We start from the raw sequence: 17,485 nt of genomic DNA on the forward strand, positions 1-17,485 counted from the left end.
TATGAATCTATCATGAGAGCCACTTATGGATTGCCTTCCAAAGATGGCAATACCTAGATCTATCCTTGCTTCTATGCCTAGCTAGGGGCGTTAAACGATAGCGCTTGTTGGGAGGCAACCCAATTTTATTTTGTGTTTTTTGTTTTTGCTTCTGTTTAGGAATAAATAATCCATCTACCTTCTGTTTGGATGTGGTTTTATGTTTTAATTAGTGTTTGTGCCAAGTAGGACCTATAGGATAACCTACGATGATAGTTGATTTGATTCTGCTGAAAAACAGAAACTTTGCACGCATAGTTATGATAAATCACAGGAACGTGATTTTGCATTGATTAGTTTTGCTGCTGATCAAAAACAAATTTTCCAGGACTTCCTATTTTGCTAGAATTTTTAGAGTTCCAGAAGTTTGTGTTAGTTACAGATTGCTACAGACTGTTCTGTTTTTGACAGATTCTGTTTTTCGTGTGTTGTTTGCTTATTTTGATGAATCTATGGCTAGTAAATTAGTTTATAAACCATAGAGAAGTTGTAATACAGTAGGTTTAACACCAATATAAATAAAGAATGAGTTCATTACAGTATCTTGAAGTAGTCTTTTGTTTTCTTTCTCTAACGGAGCTCACGAGATTTCTGTTGAGTTTTGTGTTGTGAAGTTTTCAAGTTTTGGATGAATTCTTTTGATGGATTATGGAACAAGGAGTGGCAAGAGCCTAAGCTTGGGGATTCCCATGGCACACCAAGATAATCCAAGGACACCAAAAAGTCAAAGCTTGGGGATGCCCCGGAAGGCATCCCCTCTTTCGTCCACTTCCATCGGTAATTTACTTGGAGCTATATTTTTATTCACCAACATGATATGTGTTTTGCTTGGAGCGTCTTGTATTATTTGTGTCTTTGCTTGTTAGTCTACCACAATCATCCTTGCTGTACACATCTTTTGAGAGAGCCATTCATGAATTGGAATTTGTTAGAATACTCTTTGTGCTTCACTTATATCTTTTGAGCTTGATAGTTTTGCTCATAGTGCTTCACTTATATCTTTTGAGCTTGATAGTTTTGCTCATAGTGCTTCACTTATATCTTTTGAGCGTGATAATTTTTGCTCTAGTACTTAACTTAGATCTTTTAGAGCATGGTGGTGGATTTGTTTTAAAGAAACTATTGATCTCTCATGCTTCACTTAGATTATTTTGAGAGTCTTTAATAGCATGGTAATTTGCTTAATGTTAATATACTTGGTGTTCAAGATATGTGAAACTTTCTTTTGAGTGAATTGAATACTAAGATAAGTTTGATGCTTGATAATTGTTTTGAGATATGGAGGTGATAATATCAAAGTCGTGCTAGTTGGGAGATTATGAATTTGAGAAATACTTGTGTTGAAGTTTGCAAGTCCCGTAGCATGCACGTATGGTTAAAGTTGTGTAACAAATTTGAAACATGAAGTGTACCTGGCTTGTGCATCCTTATGAGTGGCGGTCGGGGACGAGCGATGGTCTTTTCCTACCAATCTATGCCCCTAGGAGCATGCGCGTAGTACTTGAATTTTTGATGACTTCTAAATTTTTGCAATAAGTATATGAGTTCTTTTGACTAATGTTGAGTCCATGGATTATACGCACTCTCACCTTTCCACCTTTGCTAGCCTCTTTGGTACCGTGCATTGCCCTTTCTCACCTTGAGAGTTGGCGCAAACTTCGCCGGTGCATCCAAACCCCGTGATACGATATACTCTATCACACATAAACCTCCTTATATCTTCCTCAAAACAGCCACCATACCTACCTATCATGGCATTTCCATAGCCATTCCGAGATATATTGCCATGCAACTTCCACATCATCATCATGACATACATTACTTTTGTCATATTGCCATTGCATGATCTTGTAGTTGACATCGTATTTGTGGCAAAGCCACCATCAATTATTTTCCATACATGTCACTCTTGATTCATTGCACCATCCCGGTACACCGCCGGAGGCATTCATATAGAGTCATATCTTGTTCTAATTTTCGAGTTGTAATCCTTGTGTTGTAATCAATAGAAGTGTGATGATCATCATTATTAGAGCATTGCCCAAAAAAAAGAAAGGCCAAAAAAAGGCCCAAAAAAGAGAAAAAAGGGGGCAATGCTACTATCTCTTTTTCCACACTTGTGCTTCAAAGTAGCACCTTGTTCTTCATGTAGTGAGTCTCATATATTGTGCTTCAAAGTAGCACCTTGTTCCTCATGTAGTGAGTCTCATAAGTTGTCTTTTTATACTAGTGGGAATTTTTCATTATAGAACTTGGCTTGTATATTCCTACGATTGGCTTCCTCAAATTCCCTAGGTCTTCGTGAGCAAGCGAGTTGGATGCACACCCACTAGTTTTCTTTTGTTGAGCATTCATAGCTCTAGTGCATCCGTTGCATGGCAGTCCCTACTCCTCATGTTGACATCAATTGATGGGCATCTCCATAGCCCGTTGATTAGCCTCGTCAATGTGAGACTTTCTTCTTTTTTGTCTTCTCCACACAATCCCCATCATCATATTCTATTCCACCCATAGTGCTATATCCATGGCTCATGCTCATGTATTGCGTGAAGGTTGAAAAAGTTTGAGATTATTTAAGTATGAAACAATTGCTTGGCTTTTCATCGGGGCTATAGAAGTTGGGAACATCTTTGTGTGACGAAAATGAAGCATAGCCTAACTATATGATTTTGTAGGGATGAACTTTCTTTTGCCATGATATTTTGAGAAGACATGATTACTTTGATTAGTATGCTTGAAGTATTATTATTTTTGTGTCAATATAGACTTTTGTCTTGAATCTTTCGGATCTGAATATTCATATCACAATTAAGAAGATTTACATTGAAATTATGCCAAAGTATCACTCCGCATCAAAAATACTTTTTTATCATTTACCTACTCGAGGACGAGCAGGAATTAAGCTTGGGGATGCCTGATACGTCTCCAACATATCTATAATTTTTGATTGCTCCATGCTACTTTATCTACTGTTTTGGACTATACTGGGCTTTATTTTCCACTTTTATATTACTTTTGGGACTAAACTATTAACCGGAGGCCCAGCCCAGAATTGTTGTTTTTTGCCTTTTTCAGTATTTCGAAGAAACATAATATCAAACGGAGTCCAAACGGAATGAAACCTTCAGGATCGTGATTTTCCAACTGGACGTGATCCAGGAGACTTGGACCCTACTCCAAGTAGTGCCCGAGGAGGTCACGAGGGTGGAGGGCGCCCCCCTGGGCGCGTCCCCCTACCTCGTGGGCCCCTCAGAGCTCCACAACGTACTCCTTCCTCCTATATATACCTACGTATCCCCGAACGATCAGATGAGGAGCCAAAAACCTAATTCCACCGCTGCAACCTTCTGTATCCACGAGATCCCATCTTGGGGCCTGTTCCGGAGCTTCGCCGGAGGAGGCATCCACCATGGAGTGCTTCTACATCAACACCATAGCCCCTCCGATGAAGTGTGAGTAGTTTATTTCAGACCTTCGGGTCCATAGCTAGTAGCTAGATGGCTTCTTCTCTCTTTTTGGATCTCAATACAATGTTCACCCCCTCTCTCGTGGAGATCTATTTGATGTAATCTTCCTTTTGCGGTGTGTTTGTTGAGACCGATGAATTGTGGGTTTATGATCCAGTATTATCTATGGAAAATATTTGATTCTTCTCTGAATTCTTTTATGTATGATTGAGTTATCTTTGCAAGTCTCTTCGAATTATCCTTTTTGGTTTTGCCAACTAGATTGGTAGTTCTTGCAATGGGAGAAGTGCTTAGCTTTGGGTTCAATCTTGCGGTGTCCTTACCCAGTGACAGAAGGGGCAGCAAGGCACGTATTGTATTGTTGCCATCGAGGATAACAAGATGGGGTTTTTATCATATTGCATGAATTTATCCCTCTACATCATGTCATCTTGCTTACGGCGTTACTCTATTTTTACTTAATACTCTAGATGCATGCTGGACAGCTCTCGGTGAGTGGAGTAATAGTAGTAGATGCAGAATCGTTTCGATCTACTTGTTTTGGACGTGATGCCTATATACATGATCATTGCCTAGACATACTCATAACTATGCTCAATTCTGTCAATTGCTCAACAGTAATTTGTTCACCCACCGTAGCATACTTATGCTCTTGAGAGAATCCACTAGTGAAACCTATGGCCCCCGGGTCTATTCTCATCATATCAATCTCTATCACTTTATTTACGTGCTTTGTTTTTACTTTGCCTTTACTTTTTACTTTGCATCTATCTATCAAAAATACCAAAAATATTATCTCTATCAGATCTCACTCTCGTAAGTGACCGTGAAGGGATTGACAACCCCTAAGCGTTGGTTGCGAGTTGCTATCGTTTTGTGTAGGTACGAGGGACTTGTGCGTGGTCTCCTACTAGATTGATACCTTGGTTCTCAAAAACTGAGGGAAATACTTACGCTACTTTGCTGCATCATCCTCTCCTCTTCGGGGAAATCCAACGCAGTGCTCAAGAGGTAGCACATCCTCTGATGCAGTCCAATCCAGCATGAGTCGATAATTCTGCGCCTATATCTGCTGTGACTGGGCATCCAACGCGGCCCGTTCTTCCGCCATCCTAGCATCCTCAGTTGCCAGGTCCTCCTTAGCATGTGTTATCTGGTCCTTCAGCTTCGCAATATCCGCATTGTGCTGATCCCGCGTCTCCGGGGTGACTTCCATGGTTAACAAAGTCGCCCAGGCATCCATTAAACCGGAGAGGACTTGAGCAGGTCGGCGCGCCGGGACTCGTGCCGCGGCTGCTGATCCGGTATTCATTGCTGCTGTAGACGAAGACTGCAACGTGGGCTGTGTTCCGGCCATGTAAACAGCAACCCGACTTGGCGGTTCAAGGAGGTCCGGAATACTGTTGCCATCGGAATATCCTTCGAACACACCGTTATGAATCTGGTACAAGGACTCGGTTTCGCCAGTGGATGACTCACCGTCGGAATAGACGGTCGTCTCGCCTTCAGACACCGGTTCAGATCCGATCTCATGGACACATCCTACGCACGCTTCATGGCGCGCTTAACCCGGGCTGGACTTGCACGCTGAGCCGTTTCGACGAGGTCGGTGCAGATGTCCGGCTCAGGGCCCGGTTCGCCAATCTTGCCGATGAAAACATGAATTCCGCCAAAGGGGACCCGGTACCCGTACTCGATTGAGCCAGCCTCGGGGCCCCACCCTTTGTTGCCGCAACGACTCTTGGTCATCCGGCCGACCACGTACCCCTTAAGTCCTTCAGAGCTGCCCTTCAAGAACTCGAAACCACCGTGCGAGAGCCCCACGGTGGGCGCCAACTGTCGTGGAATTAACACATCAGATGTCCTCATGAAAGAACTTAGTCGTGGAGCCATCGCAATGGGTTAGCTTGAAGGGGTTAAACTGGACAAGGGACACGAGAGTTTTATACTAGTTCGGCCCCTTCGATGAAGGTAAAAGCCTACGTCTAGTTGTGATGGGATTGATTGGGTTTCGATGACCAGGAAGCAAATACGCTTGCCTGAGTCTCGAGTGGTTGTCTGTTGTCCTTGAACCGCTGTCGGGTCGTCCCTTTATATACACAGGTTGACGCCTAGCCGGTTTACAGAGCCCCGAAGCCGACTCATACAAAGTGTCCGGCTTGGTCTCCCCTTTCCTAACTTATATTACAAGTTATATATTCGTGGCGGTTTACCACTATGGGCCCTAATCCGCCTTTGGGCTTCGGGCCTTTAAGCTTTATTAGTCAAGCGCCATCTTCTGGGTCTTCATGGGCTTCTGCATAGTTGAGGGTGAACCGGGCCCTCCTGGCCGGTTTACACTCAGTAGCTATATCTCCAACAACATGTCTATGGTTAGGAAACATAACCATCTTTGATTAATGAGCTAGTCAAGTAGAGGCATACTAGTGACATTAAGTTTGTCTATGTATTCACACATGTATCATGTTTCCGGTTAATACAATTATAGCATGAATAATAAACATTTATCATGATATGAGGAAATAAATAATAACTTTATTATTGCCTCTAGGGCATATTTCCTTCACAAGACACCAAAAAGGAAGCGAAGCTAGTGCCCCAGAGCTCAGTCGTCCTCCTCTGACTCCTCGGTAGCATCTAGATCTGCATCATCGTCCCGACCTGAGTCCTCCCTGATATCATCAGCGACAGCAAAGGAGGTGGATGGCTGAGGGGGGGCTTCATCATCATCATTCCAGGTGTTGTGGGAAGATATCCAACGCTCCTCCGGTGTGATGCTCTTCTTAGAGCCACTCTGAACCGGCATGTTGAGGTGCTTCATCATTGCAATTTGGCGATGCCGGGCATGCTTCTCATTGACATGGGCCTCATACATCCTCTTCCGGATGTCAGACTAGAGGCAGAAAGTCTTCTTCACCTTGGCAGAGAGCTTGTCCACCCACGAGGGCTTGGCCCCTGGCTCCATCTCAAAGTCCTCATCGTCAGAAGTGGCATAGACATCCTCAGGAGCATTGACAGGGAAACGAGGCTCGGCGTGCTTCTTCTTCTTAAGGAGCTTGCCTTCATGAACAGTGAGATTATCAGGAGAGGAGAGAGCCTCTCCAGGACGGCGAACCTCTCATATTGAGTTCAGAAAACACATGACAAAAGGAGCATAAATGGGGACCTTCCTATAGATGACCATGTTGTACATCTCGTGTCATAGCCAGTTGGACACATCAAATGTTTCCTCGGAGCCCACCTTGGTCTTCATTGCAACCATCAAGTCAACAAGACATGGATTTCATCTTGATTCCCCACCTTGGGCAGAAGCACATTGCAAAACACGCGATGCATGATGTCATAGACCTTCACCAAATCCTTAGATTCTCCAATAATACCACGACCTCGAATGTACAGAGGGGCAAGCTTCTCCTTAGGCATGGACTCAGGATGGTCATGAGGGCGAATGCCATCCCTTCCTTCCAGACCGGTATCATCATACCCAATAGCATTGCAAAAAGTCCTCCAGGGAACTTGAAAGAGCTCTTCACGACACATGAACGTGAGAGTGCGCGCGTCATCTTCTCCAAAGTGAACGGTGGCATAGAACTGATGGATGAGTTGGACATCAAAGTCACAGTTAACTGACATGAGCTTGACAAGATCAAACTCCTCGCAGAGAGCCAAAGCCTCACCAAAATACTCCAGGTTGTTCCTCCAATGGTCAAGATCGATGGTCCACTGCTTGGCATATCTGTTCTTGTTGTGCTCAAAGAGTTCATGAACAATCCGCACTTGCATCTCATTCCGAAACTGAACGGTGGTCCAACGAGGAGCAATGGGAACCTCATAAGGATTCTTTGAACGGAAGGCGTCCCAATCCTTGGCTTTCCAACGGTGCAACGGCATTACCACACGTTGCTTTGCAGCGGCAGACTTTTCACGGCGAGTGGGCTTGGTGGGAATCACAACCTCTTCTTCGTCAGCAAACACAGCCGGGCGCAAGGTCCTTCGAGCCCTCTTCTTGGTCTTGCGAGGAGCATAGCGAGAACTAGAGCCACCTGAACACACACACGAAGAGAACACATGAAATCCAGCAAGGATGAGAGGAAAGCACACACTAGCAGGAAAAAAATTTGCAACAGCAGAGAAGACAGAACAGTGTTATGTGGTTAGTATATTTCGGTTGTACCGGATCTCCCACCGGTAGTACCACTCCACTGGTTGTACCGCCCGTATAGGCGGTAGAACAGCTAACAGTGGCACTACTAGGAGGAGATACATCTAACCAATATATATGAATCACACAAGTAATATTCCGATTTCTAGGTACTGCAAACTAGACAGGAGGAAAGCAAAGATCTCTCCCAACCAATAGTTCAAACACTAAGCTCGGAAAGTCAAGTAATGCCCTAGAAAAAGAAAGAACCCTAGAACAAGGAACGAAGAACAAGGGGCATTACCACCATCCATGGGACAAGATCGGGAGGCCTCCACGGAGAGAATCCGCAGAGAGCCCACGGATCCGAAGCGCGAGACGCACTCCGGGACAGGGGCAGTGGTGGCCGGCGGCTAGGGCGAAGAAAAGAAGAATGGGGATGAAGGAAAAAAAAGAAAACCCTTCACTCCGTCGGATATAAATAGGCCCATAGACACGCAGCGGTAGTACTGCTCCGAGGAGCGGTTGTACCGCAAGTCAGGTACAGACTGGTGGTTGCGGGCGGTACTTCCGTTGCCTGAAAGGCACCGGTAGTACCACCTGGAATCAACCGGTAGTACCGGACGATGGTAACCATGGGGTTGAATGGTGAAACCGCCCAAGCAACGATTGGAAACCTACTGGGACAGCACAACCAGATACCAATGGTAGAACCGCCCATGACCCCGGTTGTACCGCCCAGCCACCAATGCCCAAACCAAGGTCAAAAAGAACAAAGCAAGAGAAACAATAACTTTGGAGATCCCAACACCTAGGACAAAGAACAAACAGAAAAACAACACAAGAACTCAGAGCAAACTCCAACCTCTCTCAAGAGAGGGCGGTGGCTGGAGCCACCTATGTTTGAGTCAATTGGTATGGCACCGCGAAGAATTATCCTTGGGCCCATGACCAAAACTCGTCTTTGAAACACAAGTACCATCAAGAATAGTGAATGTGAAAGAGAGGCTCAATTTATGCATAATGGGGGGAGAAGGAGTTCATTGAGAGAACAACACTCCCCCTATGTCCATGCCTACATCTAGACAAGACAACAAGTTGAGGATGGTGGGGTGTGCAAGGGTTCAAACAACATTGCTCGAATCAATGATATTTAGCTCATGCCTTAACTCACAAAATCTTGCTTCATCCAAGGGCTTCGTGAAAATATCTGCAAGGTTATCATGAGTGTTCACATACTTGAGCTCGATCTCCCCTCGCCTACTGTGATCCCGGATGAAGTGATACCGAATATCAATATGCTTCGTCTTGAAATGTTGCACCGGGTTGAGAGAAATCTTGATGGCACTTTCATTATCACACCAAAGAGGCACTTTGTCACAAATGACACCGTACAACTTTAAAGTTTGCCTCATCCATAAGAGTTGTGCACAACAACTCCCAGCCACCACATATTCCGCTTCGGTGGACGAGAGAGACACACAACTTTGCTTCTTGGAAGACCAACTCACCAAAGAGCAACCAAGAAATTGGCACCCTCTAGAAGTGGACTTCCTATCCACTTTGTCTCCCGCCCAATCAGAATCTGCATATCCTTCAAGCTTGAAGTTTGCTCCTCTTGGGTACCATAAGCCAAAGTTTGGGGTATGAGCCAAATATCGAAAGATTCGCTTGACCGCCACATAATGGCTTTCCTTCGGTGCGGCTTGAAATCGTGCACACATTCCCACACTCAACATGATATCCGGTCTATATGCACAAAGGTAAAGCAAGGAGCCAATCATGGAGCGATATACCTTTTGATCCACCGCTTTAACATTGGGATCAATGTCAGGTTGGCACTTGGTAGGCATTGGAGTGGAAGCCGGCTCGACATCGCTTAGCTTGAATCTTTTTAGCATGTCTTGAGTGTATTTGGCTTGATGTATGAAAGTACCTTCTCTTCTTTGCTTGATGTCGAAACCGAGGAAGAACTTCAACTCTCCCATCGATGACATCTTGAGCAAGCAAATTCCTCATTGAAAGCTTTGTTAGGGGAACCAAAGATAATATCATCAACATATAGTTGGCATACAAACAACTCCCCTTTGACCTTCTTAGTAAAAAGAGTGGGATTGATTTGCCCCACCTCAAATCCACGATCTTGTAACAACTTGGTAAGGTGGTCATACCACGCACGTGGGGCTTGTTTAAGGACATAGAGTGCCTTATCGAGTTGATACACATGATCCGGGAAGTAGGGATCCTCGAACCCGGGGGGTTGCTTGACATAGACCAATTCATTAATAGGACCATTAAGAAAAGCACTTTTCACATCCATTTGTTGCAACTTAAGGTTGTGATGGGAAGCATAAGCAATCAACAAACGTATGGATTCAAGGCGAGCAACGGGAGCAAAGGTTTCACCGTAGTCGATACCCTCGACTTGGGAGTAGCCTTGTGCTACCAATCTTGCCTTGTTGCGTATGATGTTCCCATGAGCATCTTGCTTGTTCTTGAATATCCACTTGGTTCCAATGACGTTGTGGTTCCCTGACGGCCTTGGCACCAACCTCCACACCTTGTTGTACTCAAAGTTGTTGAGTTCTTCATGCATGGCATTGAGCCAATCCGGATCTTCGAGCGACTCATAGACCTTTTGGGGTTCAACACAAGAGACAAACGCGTGATGTTCACAATAGTTTGCTAATTGTCTACGAGTGCTTAGCCCCTTTCTTAGGCTTCGAACCACATTCTCCATGAGATGACCTTTGGTGGTGAGCTTGGAAGCAATGTTCACAGCACGACGCTCTAATTCCTCCTCGGATGTGGAAGGAGGAGGGTTGACTTGATTATCTTGAGCGCCGTCTTGAGCTTGTTCAAGATCTTGAGTTTGCTCTTGATCTTGAACTTGCTCGAGGGGGAGAACTTGACCTTGGGCGTCATTTGGTGGTTCACCACCATCTTGAGGTTGATTTTGTCCTTGGTCTTGTTCACGAGGTTGAGGGCCTTCACTTTGTTCTTCGGAAGCGTGTGGGTCTTGGGGAGGTGATGGCTCCACTTGAGTGGAGCATTTTCCTTCTCCTTCGGCCACAAGGGGTTCCTCAATGGGTAGAATATGACCAATACCCATTCTTCTTATGGCTTGGGGAGGAATTTCATCACCTACATCACAAGTACCACTTTGCTCCACTTAGGAGCCGTTATTTTCGTCAAACTCCACGTTACACGTCTCCTTAATGAGTCCGGTGGACTCGTTGAGGACATGGTAAGCATGAGAGTTTGTAGCATAACCAACAAATATGCCCTCATAAGCTCTAGCCTCAAATTTAGACAAACGAACACCTTTCTTGAGAATGAAACACTTACACCCGAACACCCAGAAGTACTTGAGATTGGGCTTGTTACCGGTGAGTATTTCATAAGGAGTCTTGTTCAAGCCTTTGCGGAGATAGAGCCGATTGGATGCATGACACGCTGTGTTGATGGCTTCGGCACAAAAGTTGTATGGAGACTTGAACTCCGCCATCATGGTCCTTGCCGCATCCATCAACGTCCGGTTCTTCCTCTCCACGACACCATTTTGTTGAGGGGTATATGGTGCAGCATATTGATGCTTGATCCCCTCATCACTAAGAAACTCGTCCAAGGTGTAGTTCTTGAACTCGGTGCCGTTGTCACTTCTTATTGTCAAGATCTTTGCATCATGTTGACGTTGAGCTTCATTTGCAAAGTCGATGATGGTTTGTTGAGTCTCACTCTTCCTCTTGAAGAAGTATACCCAAGTGTATCTTGAATAATCATCCACAATCACCAAGCAATACTTTCTACCTCCAAGACTATCAAAAGATGGGGGCCCAAAGAGATCCATGTGAAGGAGCTTCAAGGGTCTCTTCGAGTAGATGATGGTCGAGGGAGGATGAGCCTTCTCATGAAGCTTTCCTTTGATACAAGCACTGCAAGCACGATCTTTGGCAAAACTAACATTTGTTAGTCCACGGACATGGTCCCCCTTGAGAAGACTTTGCAAAGATCTCATATTGACGTGGGCTAAACGGCGATGCCAAAGCCATCCCACGTCAACTTTAGCCATTAGGCATGTCGCGGTCTTAGTGGGTCGCTCTGAAAAGTTAATCACATAGAGACCATTCTCGACATGCCCAACAAAGGCTACTTTAAGAGTCTTGCTCCACAAGAGGGCCATGGTATCAATTTCAAAGAAAGTGGCAAAACCCATGAGTGCAAGTTGACGAACAGAAAGTAAATTGTATGCAAGGGACTCAACAAGCATGACTTTCTCGATCGTTAGATCATGAGAAATGACAACCTTGCCAAGACCCAATACCTTAGAATGTGAGGCATCACCCCACTCGACATTGGTGGGCATAGATGGAATATTTTGCATGTCCACCACCAAGTCCTTGCTCCCGGTCATATGATTTGTTGCTCCACTATCGAGCAACCATGATCCCCCACCGGAAGCAAACACCTACAAGAGATCATTGCTTGGTTTTAGGTACCCATTTAGTAATGGATCCTTTGATGTTAGTAACAAGGGTCTTAGGAACCCAAATAGACCATTCAATGTACTCATAAGGAGAACCAACAAATTTAGCATAAACATGCCCATCACTAGCACGACACAACACATATGACAGGTTAAAGTCACCGGCTTTGTTGGGGGAGATGGTTTTGCCCTTTTTGACATCAACACACTTCACATTTTCCTTCTTCTCCTTAGGAGCACCCTCTCCCTCTTTCACAAAAGTTTGCTTGAGAGGAGGAGGTCGTTTGGTCTTGTCGTTCTTCTTCTTGTTCTTGGACTTGGGTGTGAACCCAATTCCCTTCTTGGCCACAACTTCCTTTCGATTGCTCAAAAGGTCGTTGAGGTTCTTCTCACCTTGAATGCATGTCACAAGGCCTTTCTCAAGTTGATACTTCAACTTGGCATTCTCCTCCACAAGATGCACATGCTCACAACACGGGTTAGTAGCATATGCATTATCAATTAATACCATATGAGGAAAGGTGGCCTTTTCCTTGGTTAGCTTAAATTGGAGTTGAGCATGAGACTCCTTGAGGTTAGCGTGAGCACCCTTCAAGACCTTGTGGGCCTTGTCAAGTACATCAAACTCCTCCTTGAGTCTAGTATGATCAACCCTAAGTTTAGCCTTCTCGGAAGTTAGCACACGAGACACGACAAGAGCATGATCAAGATCTTTCTTTAACTTAGCATGATCATCGTTGTGTGACTCCTCAAGAGTCAAATGATGCCCACGCTCTTCGTCAAGAGCATTAGAGAGATCCGATATCTCATCGGCACAGTCACGACTATGACCTTCCATCTTAGAGATGGTTTCTTCGTGAGCCTCGATCATGTCATTGGCTTCACCAAGTTGTTCCAAGAGAGCAACAAAGTGCTTCTTGGATTTGCCCTTGAGCTTACTCATAAATGATTCAAATTCATTCACATCCTCATTAGACCCCTCATGTTCATCAATGCAACCCTCCAAAGAGGGATTAGTAATGATGGTGGTTTTGATGTTGGGGGTTACCTTGTTAGAGGCTTTAGCCATGAGGCACTTGGCGGTGATGTTCTCGTTGGGTGAATCAAATAGAAACACCCGGGGAGTGGTAGCAATGGCAACGGAGGCCATGACCATTGCTTCTCCATTTTCATCATCGTCGTCATCCTCATGGTATTCTTCTTGAACCACCAACCCACGAGTAGGAGTCTTCTTGGTGAAGTTGTTCTTGTTGGGGAAGGACTTGGCTTTGTCTTTTCGGATGAACTTTCCACCATTGTCTTCCCGCTTCTCGTAAGGACAATCCGCAACGAAATGGCTCACATTTTCACAGTTGAAACAAGTTCTAACTCGTTGCTTGCCCTTGAAGCCACTTGAGTTGTTCTTGTTGAAGTTGGGTCTTGAATTCTTCTTGCTCCAAAATTGTCTTGAAGCAAGAGCCATGTGCTCATGATAATCATATTTCGTATCTTCGGGGTTGCTCTCCTCATTGTCCTCTTCTTCCTCTTCTTCCACAATAACCTTGGCCTTCAAGGCAAGGTTGGGATTCTTTGCCCTTTGAGAACGGAGCACCGCATTGTCGGCAGTCTTGTCCAAGATGCTCATTGCAACAAACTCATCCAACACTTCACTTGAGGTCATGGAGTGGAAGTCCGGTCTTTGACGAATGACGGAGGACATGGCCTTGTTGTAGGGCATCATGGCCTTGAGGAACTTGCGCTTGATCCAATTGTCATACGTGTCCTTGCTCCCATGATCTCGAAGTGAGACCGCGAGTTTGGTCACTCTTCGAAAGAGCTCACGAGGTTCTTCATCTTCTTTCATTGCAAACTCATCGGCTTCATCTTGCACCACTTCATAGTTGGAGCGTTGAATGCAAGCACTTCCTTGATAGAGAGACACAACGCATTGCCATGCGTCTTTAGCCATGGCATGGGGTCGAAGATGAGGGAGATCTTCGGGAAGGATTGCATCTTGGATGATGAAGAGAGCACTCTCATAGAATTGATTATCCACCACTTCTCGGGGTGAAGTTGCTTCGGTCATGTGGATAGAAACCTTCTTCAATGATTCTCCAAAGATTAGTATTCACATGATTTAAATGACGCTTGAAGCGGTACACCCAAGAATCAAAATCCTCATTTTTCACAATCTTAGGAGGAGGACCGACATGATTTAAATGAGTAGAGGGAATCGGTCCTCCATAAGTTGGAGGTTCCACATGGGCAAAGATGTCGGTGCCATTTCTACCACTAGTAGAAGGACCCTTCTCACTATTAGCTTCCCCCTTGTCGGAGTTAGCATCCGTCACCTTGTTAGTGGGATCACCCACTTTCAACGGTGAGGTAGGTAGTTTAAGTCCTTCTAAGAATTTATTAAACATGCTTTCTACCATGGTTGTCATGGAGGTTTTCAATGTGTCCAAGGCCACATTGAATTCCTCACGGGACACCATGGTTTCCCCATCACCCGTAGACGAGATCGGATTCACACCGGAGTGCTCCTCCTCCCCATGGTCTATGGTGTCAACCATACTCTTCGGACGGCAAAGTCCTTAATAAAGAGACGAGGCTCTGATACCAATTGAAAGGATCGATATAGTTGACTAGAGGGGGGTGAATAGGCAACTAACAATGTTTAACTTTCTTTAACAATTTAAACTTTGCATCAAAGTAGGTTGTCTAGAAATGTAACTAAGTGAGCAACCTATATGATGCAACAACGATAAGCACACAAACAAGCAAGAGATATAACACAAATAAGCTTGCACAAGTAAAGGCACGAGATAACCAAGAGTGGAGCCGGTGGAGACGAGGATGTGTTACCGAAGTTCCTTCCCTTTGAAGGGAAGTACGTCTCTGTTAGAGCGGTGTGGAGGCACAATGCTCCCCAAGAAGCCACTAGGGCCACCGTATTCTCCTCACGCCCTCACACAATGTGAGATACCGTGATTCCACTATTGGTGCCCTTGAAGGCGGCAACCGGACCTTTACAAACAAGGTTGGGGCTCTCTCCACAACTTAATTGTAGGCTCCCAACGAAACCACGAAGCTTCACCACAATGTAATATGGCTCCGAGGTGACCTCAACCGTCTAGGGTGCTCAAACACCCAAGAGTAATAAAATCCACACAAGAAAGTATGGGGGAAGCAAATATCCTTTGGTGGAAGTGTAGATCTAGGTCTCCTCCTTCAATCCCTAGCAAATCAACAAGTTTGAGTGGCTAGAGAGAGAGATCGGGCAAAGAGAGCTTGAGAGCATCAATGGTGGAGTGAGAGAGGTAAGAGGTGAGGGTGGTAGGTGGAAGAACCACCTTATATAGCAACCCTAATAAATCCAACCGTTACTGCGTTTTCAGCACTGTAGTGGTACAACCGCTCCTTGTCCCGGTACAACCGGGATTCATGGTGTATCGGCAGAACCCTACCAGGCTGTACAACCGGGCCACCAGGCGGTAGTACCGGTTTTAGAGAAGAACCAGACCAACCGCCCAGCCACCGCTCAACTACCGCACTGAAACAGAAAGGAGTCACCCTTGAGGGCGGTAGTTGGGCGGTGCAGGACCGGTGCAACCGCATGGCCTTGAGCGCTTGGGTGGCTAAGTTCTGAGCGGAAGAACCGCTCAGACCACCGGTGGTACCGGTCGACGAGGAACAACCGGACCAACCGGGCCACCATCGCCCGAGAACTGCATCAAAACAGAGACTTGACCGATACTTGGGCAGTGCATGGCCGGAACCACCGCCGCAGGTCTTTGCTGAGCCTGGTGGCGGTACCACCGCCCAGAGGCAGCGGTACCACCGCTCGATCAAGACAGAAAGGCGCCAAGAGCCAGCGGTACAACCGCTCGAGCGAGCGGTACAACCGCTGGGAAACCACAGCAGGCAGTCAGATGAAAAAGGAAGACGCTCTCTATCACACATGAGGAATACAAGAGAGGGGTGAGGGAGTTGTACGTGAACAGATTCCCCCTACTCTTTCCAATGTGGATTCCCTCTTGATAGTACGGGTTCCAAAGAGATAAAAAGCGTAGAGGAGTCCATCTTCGATCTTTTCCTACGAGAGAGAAAAGCTATCCGATGTAAGCCTAAGCACCGAGAACCTGAAACATTTAGCACAAGATTAGACCAACAAAGGGTTGTCATCATCATCCAAAACATAGAGTAGGGAAATGCCCTTTCAACCATCATTAACAAAATCTTACCAAGTTTTTGGCAATGAAGTTACCATCAAGCAATTTATGGACTAGTGGCACGTATCTTGCATAATTTGGGCTGATATAGTGACTAGTTTTGAAGGCCTCAGCATCTTTTATGAATGAGACAAGATAACCTTTCTCCTCACAATTAAGCTTGGAGTCATAGCTGTAGTATGTGTTGTCTACTACCTTCCGAGTATTTCTTGAAGATAAGAAATAAGCTGGCAATTATAAATAAATAAGTTTAGTACGGATGAACACCAAATATTTTTAAATTAACAACATAAATTACTGAACTTAACAAATTAGTTTGACAAACTCACATCTAGGCAAAACTGGAGGCATATCCACATCCATCCAGATGTCGATATTATCATCATCATCATAATCTTCGAGACGAATATCAAATCTTATTTGCATTCCCTCCTCAAATCCATATGCCTTGCAGAGAGCTTCCCAATTAGAGCAACCGAAATGGGAGCGATCGACCGCATTGTACAGCTTAACCAGAAACTCATAACCATGTTTAGTTCTTAAGTGAGCCCTCCTTGTCTCCACATTCTCAAAGTCATCTAAACCAAAACCAAGCTTCTCCAATACATATTGTCTAGCATGGCATGGGATGTACTAATCGAATTGAAATTTTTTCCATAAAATACACGTTGAACAAAAGAAGCACAATTGATGATATTAATTATGATGAAATGCTTGTCGTTGCGTACCGTACAAACATCAAAGGTCTCTTCCAGCTTCACGGTGAAAAACCTATCATTTTGCAGGTGAGGAAACCTATCGCACACACCCCGGTCATCGTAGCAGTACCCGCACTCCGGGATCCCATCGTCATCAGACATCTCCTATGTTCAAAATTCAAAGATTATAACTCGACGGCAAAACCCAACAAATCCGGCATGACCTTTTCTAAAAAAGGACATATCGAGCGCCTGAAATTTGCCGGAACAGAAATTAATCAACAGTCCGGCAAAACATAGGCCACTTATCAATGGTCATTGCATTTCAATGGTTGAAAATATGAACAAAAACATTTGAAAATATCTTATATATAATCCTAACACTAAATAAACTAGTTTTATTAACTACTTACTAAATAAACTAGTTTTATTTACTACTTACT

This window comes from Triticum dicoccoides, chromosome 3B (assembly GCF_002162155.2).
Source record: "Triticum dicoccoides isolate Atlit2015 ecotype Zavitan chromosome 3B, WEW_v2.0, whole genome shotgun sequence".
Taxonomy (NCBI): domain Eukaryota; kingdom Viridiplantae; phylum Streptophyta; class Magnoliopsida; order Poales; family Poaceae; genus Triticum; species Triticum dicoccoides.